The sequence below is a fragment of the Lethenteron reissneri genome, chromosome 4 (genome assembly GCF_015708825.2).
Source record: "Lethenteron reissneri isolate LAM-NWPU_2019-01 chromosome 4, ASM1570882v1, whole genome shotgun sequence".
NCBI classification, from domain to species: domain Eukaryota; kingdom Metazoa; phylum Chordata; class Hyperoartia; order Petromyzontiformes; family Petromyzontidae; genus Lethenteron; species Lethenteron reissneri.
Genome location: NC_083782.1, coordinates 8,021,718 through 8,032,837, shown reverse-complemented (window position 1 = coordinate 8,032,837; position 11,120 = coordinate 8,021,718). Strand labels below are relative to the sequence as shown.

General features: G+C 50.5%; 1 protein-coding gene across 1 annotated transcript in view; it reads left to right on the top strand.

Moving 5' to 3' along the window:
* The window catches only part of LOC133350099 (tyrosine-protein kinase JAK2-like), a 95,430-nt gene continuing 84,310 nt past the window's right edge, over nt 1-11,120 (top strand). The window contains exon 1 of the mRNA XM_061564124.1: nt 1-302. The gene's annotated coding sequence lies outside the window, so the exon portion shown is untranslated. The remainder of the gene's footprint in view (nt 303-11,120) is intronic.

Genomic DNA, 11,120 nt, shown 5'->3' with positions numbered 1-11,120 from the left:
GCACGCCAGAGATCGTCCACAGCAGCAGCAGCAAGAAGAAGGATCTGAGTAGCTACCCCCCCCCCCCATAGTCGACCCTCCAATCTTGTCCACCCTTCCCGCTGGCTGCGCGCAGTCGGCGTCGTTCGCGAAGCGTTTCGTGGGCGAGAAAGGTTCCAACAACCACCACCACCACCGTCACCACCACCTGTGTTGGCGAGGCCTCGCGATTCTGCCCCATGGCACAGAGGCACGGATACCGCAGCAGCAGCAGCAGACGCCACCAGCGTTGATCGGACGACCTCCGCGGAGCCTTCGATTCGGTGAGTGTGGCAGCGTGGCAGTGTGGTAACCGTGCTACAGTGGCACCGTGCTACAGTGGCAACCGTGCTACAGTGGCAACCGTGCTACAGTGGCAACCGTGCTACAGTGGCAACCGTGCTACAGTGGCACCGTGCTACAGTGGCACCGTGCTACAGTGGCACCGTGCTACAGTGGCACCGTGCTACAGTGGCAACCGTGCTACAGTGGCACCGTGCTACAGTGGCAGCCGTGCTACAGTGGCACCGTGCTACAGTGGCAACCGTGCTACAGTGGCACCGTGCTACGGTGGCACCCCTTACACACCCCCCTCCTTGGTTTCGGTTCTGGTTGTGCGGAACGTGCGAACCCCATCCGAGATGGGTCAGAACGTGGGGCGCGGTGGTTGGTGGTGGTGGTGGTTGTTGTTGGTGGTTGTTGTGATGATGATGGGTTGTTGTGGTGGCGACGGTGGTTGTAGCTGCTGCGCAAATGCCACTGTTGACAGCGCTTAAGAGGGGAGAGAGAGCGGAGAGTTGGTTGATCACGTAGCGATCTGTGAAAGTTGAAGGACACAGCTCTACAGTACAGCAAGTAGGTCCGTGGTAACTGCCCTTTCAGACGGTGAGTTTAGAGAGCGCACGACCCATCGTGACCCAGACGATTGAAACAGGTTCAGAATGTGTCTCACTTTGAACACACGAGGCCCTGTGTATTATGGAAGTCGTCATGATGATGTCTGCTCTGGGTAAGCCCCCATTGGGCTTTGCGTGGTCAGTGAATATCATCACACACACACAGTACAGTATTTTATATTTCATTTCAAATCCGCCCAGAGGCGGAATGTAGTTGCGATGCTTTGTGAATGTGCGCAGTATGAATCCAGGTGGGAGGTAGTGGGTGGTTGGATTAGTGGGTGGTTGAATTAGTGGGTGGTTGAAATAGTGGGTGGTTGAATTAGTGGGTGGTTGAATTAGTGGGTGGTTGAAATAGTGGGTGGTTGAATTAGTGGGTGGTTGAATTAGTGGGTGGTTGAATTAGTGGGTGGTTGAATTAGTGGGTGGTTGAAATAGTGGGTGGTTGAATTAGTGGGTGGTTGAATTAGTGGGTGGTTGAAATAGTGGGTGGTTGAATTAGTGGGTGGTTGAATTAGTGGGTGGTTGAAATAGTGGGTGGTTGAAATAGTGGGTGGTTGAATTAGTGGGTGGTTGAATTAGTGGGTGGTTGAAATAGTGGGTGGTTGAATTAGTGGGTGGTTGGATTAGTGGGTGGTTGAATTAGTGGGTGGTTGAAATAGTGGGTGGTTGAATTAGTGGGTGGTTGAATTAGTGGGTGGTTGAATTAGTGGGTGGTTGTATTAGTTGGTGGTTGTATTAGTGGGTGGTTGTATTAGTGGGTGGTTGAATTAGTGGGTAGTTGAATTAGTGGGTAGTTGAATTAGTGGTTGAATTAGTGGGTAGTTGAATTAGTGGTTGAATTAGTGGGTAGTTGAATTAGTGGGTAGTTGAATTAGTGGTTGGTTTAGTGGGTAGTTGAATTAGTGGGTAGCTGAATTAGTGGTTGAATTAGTGGTTGAATTAGTGGGTAGTTGAATTAGTGGGTAGTTGAATTAGTGGTTGGTTTAGTGGGTAGTTGAATTAGTGGGTAGTTGAATTAGTGAGTAGTTGAATTAGTGGTTGGTTTAGTGGGTAGTTGAATTAGTGGGTAGTTGAATTAGTGGGTAGTTGAATTAGTGGTTTAATTAGTGGGTGGTTGCATTAGTGGGTGGTTGGATTAGTGGGTGGTTGAATTAGTGGGTAGTTGAATTAGTGGTTGAATTAGTGGGTAGTTGAATTAGTGGTTGAATTAGTGGGTAGTTGAATTAGTGGGTAGTTGAATTAGTGGTTGGTTTAGTGGGTAGTTGAATTAGTGGGTAGTTGAATTAGTGGTTGAATTAGTGGTTGAATTAGTGGATAGTTGAATTAGTGGGTAGTTGAATTAGTGGGTAGTTGAATTAGTGGGTAGTTGAATTAGTGGTTGGTTTAGTGGGTAGTTGAATTAGTGGGTAGTTGAATTAGTGGGTAGTTGAATTAGTGGTTGGTTTAGTGGGTAGTTGAATTAGTGGGTAGTTGAATTAGTGGGTAGTTGAATTAGTGGGTAGTTGAATTAGTGGTTTAATTAGTGGTGGTTGCATTAGTGGGTGGTTGGATTAGTGGGTGGTTGAATTAGTGGGTAGTTGAATTAGTGGTTGGTTTAGTGGGTAGTTGAATTAGTGGGTAGTTGAATTAGTGGGTGGTTGGATTAGTGGGTGGTTGGTAGTGGGTAGTAGGTAGTGGGTGGCATTACGCGTGGTGAGTCGTGTTGACTGCTGCTACCTGTGGCCGCAACGCGACTCAGTGGGAGCCAACGCCGCACTCGATACACAACAAAGGGGCGTCATTTGTCCGACGTTCCAGTGCAGGGCCCCCTCGTGAAGGGGAAACGTCGTTGTTGTTGTTGATTCTGCATGGCGATTTGTGTGGTCACCGAATGTCGCCTGCGACTTCCTGCAAGTGCGTAGTGGTGGTGTGGTGGTGTGGTTGTTGTTGTTGATGGTGGTTGTTGTCGGTGGTGGTGGTTGTTGTCGTTGGTGGTGGTGTGGTTGATGGTAGTGTAGTTGTTGCTGTTGCTGTTGATGGTGGTGGTGTGGTTGTGGCCGTTGATGGTGGTTGTTGTTGTTGGTGTGGTGGTTGTTGTTGTTAGTGGTTGTTGTTGTCGTTGGTGGTGGGGTGTTGGTTGTTGTTGGTGGCGTGGTTGACGGTAGTGTAGTTGTTGCTGTTGATGGTGGTTGTTGTTGTTGCCGTTGATGGTGGTTGTTGTTGTTAACGTTGGTAGTGGTGTGGTGGTTGACGTTGGTGGCATGGTTGTGGTTGGTGGTGGTGGCGTGGTTGTGGTTGGTTGTGGTGGCATGGTTGTGGTTGGTGGTGGTGACGTGGTTGTTGGTGTGTTTGCTTTACTGTATCTGCTCGAAGGCCGATTTCGCAATGCGACTGCGTCGTCACATGCACACCCCCCACGCACATTTAACGTCACATTATGAACTCTTTATCATTGCAAGTTAATTGCTTTTGTTTGGGTTTGACCAGTCGCCCCAAAAACATGTATAAAGGTATCAGTTTTTGTGCCAGTTGAAAGGGTAAAAACCTACTACTATATTTTGCCACTGGTAAAGGAGATGTCTCATAGTGTAAATGCTTACCCCGAGCTCTCAATACTCTGATAGTGCGTTGTTTTTGAGTTGTACGCCTTTTGGCGTCTTCTGGTCCAACACCATGTGAGACTAGGCTCTAAGAAAAGCTGTCTCGGGTGTGGACCAATCAACTTCAAGGACAGTGCATGTCATTATCATCAGAGTTGTTTCTTTTTGTTTGCATTTTGACTGCTTGTGTTGCGGTTATTGCAAACATGATGCCTTGTATAAAGGTGTCAGTTTTTGTGCCAGTTGAAAGGGTAAAAACCTATCACTATACGCTTAGTTATTTGATCATACTTCACCACGCTGGTCAATGCGGGTTGACGGCTGGGGTGGGATGTTGGCTGGCATCGCCTTCTGCTGCCCGCAGCCTATAGCACCTGGGTCACGCTTGGCGTGATCGCCCTGTAGGGCTCCAACTCTGCCTGAGCTTGACCTCGATGGAGCTCATCCCCCCACATTGCTTTGGCCATCTGCGCGTACAGCACATATATTGTATTTCACATTTCGTGGGATACAATATGTACTGCGTTTTGTGTGTCGTTTGTTGACCTTCTCCACCCCACTCCTCCCTACGCCACCGCATCTTCGATCAGCAACGTTTGGCTGTGTATGGTGCGAAAGAAGTTGCAGTACATACACGTGTCATTTCGACTTGTTAAAGACATGTGTGCGCAGTGGGTCGTCTACTCACTCGTCAGGCATGAATGACAACGTCTTGTGGCCAATGGCAGAGACAGGATTTTCAGGTAGGGTGTGGGGGGGCAACTTATCCAGCAATGAATAAGTAATATTTAAAAATAACTTTTAAAAAAACACGCTGTTATGAAATGTACTAGTAATGGCAGAACTCCACGACTCCAGGAAGTGGCCCCGAAGCTTGCCATAATGTAGGGAACCGTGCCCAATTACAGCCAACGTCAGTTGAGCGTGGACAATTAGACCCAAGCCGAAACATAACATGTAAAAAAGACTTTTTAAAAATATATTTTTTTATGATAGAATATAGTATTGTTATCAGTATGACATAAGTATACCAATTTTGCAGTCGATACCACATTTGGTTAATATTGAGTTACAAGATTTCAGGATACAACAACAACGACAACAACAACAGACAGAGTGAGTTAAAAGAAAGCGTGTAATAAAAATGATATAGGAGTTGTTAGTAAGTAAGGACTTGTCCCTTGCTTCTTATTCGACGCGTGTGCGGCGATGGCGCAGCCATCGATCGAGGGTCGAATTCGAACCGCGTCGTGCGATCGGCATCGCGCTCGCTGAAGGTGAATGCCTTCAGGGAAGTCGTGTGCTGTAGACGCAACTGCGCACAATTCTGTGAGCCACTTATAACTGCTTTGCCGTTTCTTATTGCCAATAATGGACTCAGACTATTGGCTGATCATCTCATAGAGTCCCTGGCACGTAATAATATGCTACACAGTGGCAGTGGGGGTAGCAAAATGCCGATTTATTACTAATAAACCCCAACGATCCGAACGAAATTCGGGATTTTGATCGAAATTCGGGATTTCGATCGGTTCATTTGGGGGGGCACGTGCCACCCTCTGGCTCCGCCAGTGTTTATGGCGGTCACTGCTTGCTATCCAGCAGTGTTTAGATCACGGCTGCTGCCGCTGCTGATGATGATAACGACTTTCAAAATGAGACGCGGCCTTCGTCTGCGTGCTGCTAAATCCTCGGCAGGCTTTCTGCAACCCGCGTGGAACTCGCCTCTCTCTCCGCACGTGCAGAGCGGATCGTTCGTTTGGTTCGACGCGGGCTAAGAGCCCCCCAGGTCCGGTTTAGACATTCGGTGTCGGCAGAAGTTGGTGACCTGTCGGGATGTTTCTAGCACACCGCGTCAATCCCATACGGTTTACGCCGTGTTCCTGTGCAGGGGACATTGAGTTTGCAGGTCCATATGGCGTACGGCCGTTTCAATGCGGGAATTTTTTTTTATTTGTCTTATTTGTTTGTGTTTTTACCTTGCGGTCGGACTTTGTAGGATGAACGTTGAGATTTATAAGAGGCACGGGGTGACCAACAAGGTCTGAATTGGTCCGTAATAAGGTAGGGCACTGATAAGGGGTTGACAGGTATGCACTATACACTCCACACTACTATACACTCCCATACCCTACGATACACTCCACTTATACACAACACGATACACTATAATACCTGTCGACCCGTACGGTTTACCCCGTATTCTTGTACAGGGAAATTGAGTTTTCAGGTCCATACGGCGCACGGCCGTTTCAATACGGCCAAAAAACATTCTCTGTGTTTCTCCCTTGTGATGGGACTTTGTAGGATGAACTTTGAGATTTCTAAGGGGCACGGGGTGACCAACAATGTCTGAATTGGTCCGTTATAAGGTAGGGGGCACTGATAAGGGGTTGACAGGTTTGTTATAGGCCAAGGTCTCTTCTCTGTCTTAGATATGGGTGCCAGTTCCAGGCACAGCGTTACAATGCACATTTCGCAATAGTCGTGGAGAATGTAAACAAGACGATAGATGTATGAAATATTAGGTGCAGGACTGTAATTGCGGGTTTCTATATCAGTACTGCATTCGAGTGCAAACGGACCGCTCTTACCAATGACACCAGGAGACCCAATCCGGCATCCGTGAAACAAAACTACAGACCTGCTGATGAGACTCAGAAAGCCGAAGCCGGTCCTGCTAGGCTGTGCCAATGTGCCCACACTTAGATCAATTATGCGGCGCAGAATTGATTGGCCTTGTCGGCTCTTCTTATAATAGCTGCCCAAGTTCTCGTAACAACAGTAACCCTTTGCTCCATCGATTCAAGTAAACGAATTGCAGTGTATGCTATCTTGCGCATACCTTCGACAGTGCCGTTTAGTTGCTGGCCGCTTGAGAGGTTTCGCGAGCCTAGGACCGCTGGATATGTTGGATATGTTGTATATATCTTCTTGGTTCTTGTTGTATATATGTTTAACTTGTTGGATGTAAAATTTTGATTTAAAGCTTTCGTGACTGCAGGGATTCATATTCTTGGTTCTTTCGGTAAAGTCACGTAGAAGGGAAATAATAAAATAATATAAAATTATAAAGTAAATAAATATAAAACAATGGCATGTTGTATATGTTGTATAAATTCTTCGCTTGTTTCGCACCCCACGTAGCCAACGTTGCTAAATCGGAGGTGCTGGGGGGGGGGGGCACAGCCCACACACACACACAGGCTTGGTGCGCTGCAAAACTAAAGCAAATATTGTTCCTGCAGGAATACAGAGAGCAAGAGAGAGACAGTTTGTTGATTTATTTCAAGACTACAACTGAGTTCTTGCACCGGCACGGTTACTTATTAACTCGCCTGCAGGATGCCGTTGTGCGTTTAAAGGGATGCCCACGTGGCACAGCAGATGTTCGGTGCCACGCCGGGTATTTAACTGCACGTACAGGGGAGAGAGGAGACGACCAGGGCTGAGCTCCGGAAAACAGTTCTATGATGGGGGGGAGAGAGGTGAGGGGGGAGGGTGTTCGAGACGTTGAAATGATGTAAATGTAGGAAATGCAAAAAAATATAAAAAATGAGAAATTGACCTCGTGTGCACAAGAGGCTTGGGTACACGCCGAGGCCTGGCCCCGTGAGATTCCGTGAACAGCACTGCATCGAAGTCTTCGTCTGGCCTCTGTGAACCTCCACTTCATGATGCTTGACCAGGTGGGAAGCCGAGAGACTAATTTTCGGGATCGAGTGGTGGGTGAACTTGGGCCCTACCACTCAATAACGATGAGAGGGAGAGAGAGATACCCCCCCCCCCCCCAAAGTTCGGCAGTGACCGACGCTGCTCTACGTGGCCTGGGGTGATTACAGCTAAAATAACTCCGCGGATAAATGAATGTACATCTCCTGTGACCCCGGCTGCTAACGCGTGTGGCTCGCTTCCCTGCCAGCTAGGCAGGTGTTTGTGAGTGTGTGTGTGTCTGTGTGTGTGTCTCTGTGTGAGTGTCTGTGTCTCTGTGTGTGTCTCTGTGTGAGTGTGTCTCTGTGTGTGTGTCTGTGTCTCTGTGTGTGTGTATGTGTGTGTGTGTCTGTGTGTGTCAGCCTTAAATGAGTACCTGGTGCGGTGTGTAAACATCGCCACTGGGGAGACAAAGGCGGTCGGGCGTGGTGCTGGCCACCCACCCCCTCGTGTACCGTTTCGGCCTTCATAGGTGCTCGCTAACAGCACTTGCCCCTACAGTCTATAGGCTATACGGGGGATCTTTGTGTGTGTCTGTGTGTTTGTGTGTCTGTGTGTTTGTGTGTGTGTCTCTGTGTGTCTGTGTGTGTGTATGTGTGTCTGTGTGTATGTGTCTGTGTGTGTGTCTGTGTCTCTGTGTGTGTGTCTGTGTGCGTGTCTGTGTGTGTGTCTGTGTGTGTGTCTGTGTCTCTGTGTGTGTGTCTGTGTGTATGTGTGTCTGTGTGTGTGTGTGTGTTTGTGTGTGTCTCTGTGTGTCTGTGTGTGTGTCTGTGTGTGTGTCTGTGTGTGTGTCTCTGTGTGTCTGTGTGTGTGTCTCTGTGTGTCTGTGTGTGTGTCTCTGTGTGTCTGTGTATGTGTCTCTGTGCGTGTCTGTGTATGTGTGTCTGTGTGTATGTGTCTGTGTGTATGTGTCTGTGTGTCTCTGTGTGTGTCTCTGTGTGTGTGTCTGTGTGCGTGTCTGTGTGTGTGTGGGGAGCGGCAGTGTTGCGGTTAGCGCGCTACGCTACGAACCCGGCGACCCGAGTTCTGTTCCCGCTCACGCCCAACACCCAGTGACGATTGTGAACCGGTCCCGGGCTTCCCCTAGGTCGACTCAGCCTCAAATAAGTACCTGGTGCGGTGTGTAAACATCGCCACTAGGGAGACAAAGGCGGTCGGGCGTGGTGCTGGCCACCCACCCCCTCGTGTGCCTTGCCGGCCTTCACAGGTGCTCGCTAACAGCACTTGCCCCTACAGTGTGTTAAGGCTATACGGGGGGTCTTTATCTTTGTGTGTCCGTGTGTGTCAATGCGGGTAACAGAATGAGAACGCGGCCGTGTTACGGACAGTGGTGAGCGGCTGTTGCGCAAACAGCACTCGGGGTGCCAGGGGCAGCAGCAGCAGCCTCCTCGTGCTGACAGCACCGCTTGACACTGTCCCGTCTGCCTGTGACACTCTGTGTGTGACACTCTGTGTGTGTGTGTGACACTCTGTGTGTCTGTGTGTGTGTGACACTCTGTGTGTGTGTGTGTGAGACACTGTGTGTGTGTGTGACTGTGTGTGTGTGTGACACTTTGTGTGTGTGTCTGTGTGTGTGTCTGTGTGTGTGATAGTCTGTGTGTGTGTGTGTGACACTCTTGTGTGTCTGTGTGTGTGACACTCTGTGTGTATGTGTGACACTCTGTGTGTGTGACTCTGTGTGTGTGACACTCTGTGTGTGTGACACTCTGTGTGTGTGTGACACTCTGTGTGTGTGTGACACTCTGTCTGTCTGTGTGTGTCACTCAGTCTGTCTGTCTGTGTGTGTCACTCGGTCTGTCTGTCTGTGTCACTCTGTGTGTGTGTCACTCTGTCTGTGTGTGTGTGTCTGTGTGTCTGTCTGTGTGTGTGTCTGTCTGTATGTGTGTGTCTGTCTGTGTGTGACACTCTGTCTGTCTGTCTGCGTTGTCGCGGTTTGCTGAGCATAAACAGGCGCCCAAAGCCCCCCCCCCTCGTCGATCACCCCCCACCCCACAAAACAAAGTGCCAAGCGGCCAGCAACAAACAGCGCGAATAAAGCTATAAATAGATTCTTCTGTTTCGAGACGCCGCGTCTCTCTTCGTGTTCACGACCAGCTCCGTGAGTTTGTGTCGTTGTTGTTGTTGTCGTTGTTGTTGTTGTTGTTTGTACGTCGAATGAAGGAGGTTTGGTGCATCGTGGGGCCCTTTGGGGGTTGTCGCCGATGGAGTTGTCGAGACGCTTCGTCAATCGATAAACGGCGTCGCGACTTGGGGAGGCCTTTGGTGGTGGGGGGCTGGTGGGGGGTGCTGAGAGGCGGTGGTGGGGGGCTGGTGGGGGGCTGGTGGGGGGGAGGCTGAGAGGCGGTGGTGGTGGTGGGGGAGGGAATTCCAACATCGAGTGGATGGTGGTTGTTTGTGGTTAGTGGATGTGGTTAGTGAGTGTGGATATTGTTTGTGGTTAGTGAGTGTGGTTAGTGAATGTGGCTATGTTTTGTGGTTATTTTTGTGGTTAGTAAATGTGGTTAGTGAATGTGGTTATTGTTTGTGGTTAGTGGATGTGGTTAGTGAATGTGGTTAGTGAATGTGGTGAGTGAGTGTGGTGAGTGAGTGTGGTGAGTGAATGTATTTGTCTCCACCCAGTGTGTCAATGTGTCTACTTCACCAGGCACTCAGTTAGGGTCGAGTCAACGTCAGGAGACCCAGCAACCTGTGTTGTTTGTTGGTCGTGAGCGAGAATTGCATGCAGACACAACAACAACCGCGACTCGCCACTAAGTGGCGGTGACGTCACCACGGCGCTCGTGCCAGGCTAGGTGCACCTTCAGGCCACGTGAAGTGTCGAACGCCCGCTGGCAGGTCACGTTGACAGACCCAGCAGGTGCCACTCGCCGACTGACTGAGATGACAATACACAGACAAAACATAGACGCACGCTCTCGCACAAATCATTTAATTTTCGCGCGCGCGCGCATTAACACAACAGCACGTGGCATTTGCAATGATGACGTCACCCCAGCGATTGTGCCAGTTTAAGTGCACCTTGTGGAGGGCCCCACGGGAGTGTCGAAGGCCCGCTGGCAAGGAGGGACACGGTGACAGACCCAGAGGTGCCACGCATGGACTCACCGAGACGAGCTCGCAGATGTGCACCACCTGTGCTCACGACTGTGCCAGTTTTATCCGCCCCCCTCCCCAGTAGCTACGTTGTTGTGAGCGTCGCTCCTATTGCACCGCCCCCCCCCTCGCTGTTGTTGGGAGGGCGACTGCCCCCCCAACTGCCCCCTCGCCCCAACTGCCCAGCAGTGTCCTTCACGAGCCCCCCTCCACGCACACGCACCTTGGCAGGCGGTCAATACGCAGCGTTCCCAATGCGGATTCTCCCAGAGGCACCCATTCTGCCTGCCTCGTTCTCCACCCTCTGCTCCACTCTGCTCCACGCTGCTCCACTCTGCTCCACTCTGCTCCACGTTGCTCCACGCTGCTCCACGCTGCTCCACGTTGCTCCACGCTGCCCCACGCTGCTCCACGCTGCCCCACGCTGTCCTACGTTGCCCCACGTTGCCCCACACTGCCCCACGCTGCTCCACGTTGCTCCACGTTGCTCCACGCTGCTCCACGCTCTGACTGCGCGCTCAGCGGCCTGCAGAGATTGCTCTACCGCTGCCCTTGCCAGTGCCGGATGATCCTCGTAGCAAAAGTAGCTGCTACATATGTAGTAGCTACGGGCCCCGCACTTTCAAGGGCCCCGCACTTTCAAGGGCCCCGCACTTTCAAGGGCCCCGCACTTTCAAGGGCCCCGCACTTTCAAGGGCCCCGCACTTTCAAGGGCCCCGCACTTTCAAGGGCCCCGCACTTTCAAGGGCCCCGCACTAAATGCTGTCAGGCTATCAATTCCGGTTCAGTAATTCTGCACTTGCTCTATTACTATAGTACT